We start from the raw sequence: 1898 nt of genomic DNA on the forward strand, positions 1-1898 counted from the left end.
GCCCTGGGAGAGGACAGGCAACGGGGCGGGGCACTGGGGTGAAAGGCTGTGTGCACGGGGCAATGCATTGGGGGAGGGCGATATAAGGGAGGTGTGGTTTTGAAGGGGGCTGGGGCGGGGCGGGGAACCCGAGGCTGGGGCGGGGCGGGGAACCCGAGGCTGGGGCGGGGCGGGGAACCCGAGACTGGGGCGGGGCGGGGAACCCGAGGCTGGGGCGGGGCGGGGAACCCGAGGCTGGGGCGGGGCGGGGAACCCGAGGCTGAGGCGGGACGGGGAACGCGAGGCTGGGGGGGCGGGAATCCGAGGCTGGGGCGGGGGGAACAAGGCTGGTGCGGGGCGGGGAACTAGGCTGGGGGGGCGGAGAACCAAGACTGGGGGTGGCGGGGAACCTAGGCTGGGCGGGGCGGGGAACCCGAGGCTGGGGCGGGGCGGGGAACCGGGGGCGGGGAGAACCCAGACTGGGGCGGGGCGGGGAACCCGAGGCTGGGGCGGGGCGGGGAACCCGAGGCTGGGGCGGGGCGGGGAACCCGAGTCTGGGGCGGGCGGGGAACCCGAGCTGGGGGGCGGGGAACCCGAGTGGGCGGCCCCCAGAATCCACGCGTCAGTAGGCGGAGCGTCGGGGAAGGAGGGAGCGAGGGAGGGAGGGAGGGAGGGAGGGAGGAGGAGGGAGGAGACCGTGGCAGCGAGCGTGTGCTGGGTGAGTGAGGGTGAGGGAGAGAAGCCACCTGCCAAACGCACTCACCCTCCACACAGGCTCGGGGTCCCCACCAACGCACCCACCACACACACTGCTAGGACGCACTCGCACACACAGACAGAACCTAGAAGAATTATTACGCTTGTGACAAGCGTAAGTTTCCGCCATAACCAGGGCACACCTACGTTAATGTGACATGGAAGGCCTTAGGAACTGTACATCCTAACTAACCATTCAAGGCCAAATTTTCAACATTATTCTATCCGAGGTAAGTAAGTGCTATATAAGGCCTATGGGATATTGACTCATAGTGACATACCACATATAATACGTTAAAGATTGTGAATTCGTTTTGATATACCACATATAATACGTTAAAGATTGTGAATTCGTTTTGATATACCACACATAATACGTTAAAGATTGTGAATCCGTTTTGATATACCACATATAATACGTTAAAGATTGTGAATCGTTTTGATATACCACAATACTAAATTGAATCGTTGATATACAACTAACGTTAAAGATGTGAATTCGTTTGACATACATATACGTTAAGATGTGAATTTGATACTAAGCTAATATACATATAAAAGAAATTGGTGATGTGTGTAGACATGTAATGTATATTGTACGAGAGCATTTTTGGATGTGGAAATTATCCCTTTTGGTCGACCGCCATCAGTGAACATATAATGGTTTAGTGATGGATAGTATATGAATGGCAAGTCGCCATGGATAGTTTGGCGCTTACTGGTATTACACTAAATGGGTGTGAGAATAATTCCATCAATATCTGTTATGTATTTCTTTTTTTTTTTCTTTTCTGGGTGAGCAATAAAGATATCATCACATTGTGAATAACTTTTGAGAGTTTGTTCAAAGTGACCGAACTAGGTTGAACAATTATTATTTTTTCTAAACTACTATATTATTATTATCTATCATTATATTATTATTTATCATTATTCAATAACTTTATATTATTTCCTTCTGGAATTATTTCCTGGTATTATCATTATTATTATTATTATTATTATTATTATCATCATCATTATTATTATTATTATAATTATTATTATTATTTTATTTTTTTTTTCTTTTGTCGCTGTCCCGCGTTTTGCGAGGAGCAAGGAAACAACGAAAGTAATGCACAACCCATACAATGATATAAACACATATCGTCAAACACGCAATA

The 1898-nt window shown here is 49.3% G+C and overlaps 1 protein-coding gene across 1 annotated transcript in view; it reads left to right on the forward strand.

Annotated features, from left to right (window-relative positions):
• The first annotated feature begins 668 nt into the window (after nucleotides 1–668).
• Nucleotides 669–1898, forward strand: part of LOC139754484 (probable G-protein coupled receptor B0563.6) — a 12325-nt gene continuing 11095 nt past the window's right edge. Inside the window, exon 1 of the mRNA XM_071671751.1 lies at nucleotides 669–965. The gene's annotated coding sequence lies outside the window, so the exon portion shown is untranslated. The remainder of the gene's footprint in view (nucleotides 966–1898) is intronic.

Source organism: Panulirus ornatus, chromosome 17, assembly GCF_036320965.1.
Source record: "Panulirus ornatus isolate Po-2019 chromosome 17, ASM3632096v1, whole genome shotgun sequence".
Taxonomy (NCBI): Eukaryota; Metazoa; Arthropoda; class Malacostraca; order Decapoda; family Palinuridae; genus Panulirus; species Panulirus ornatus.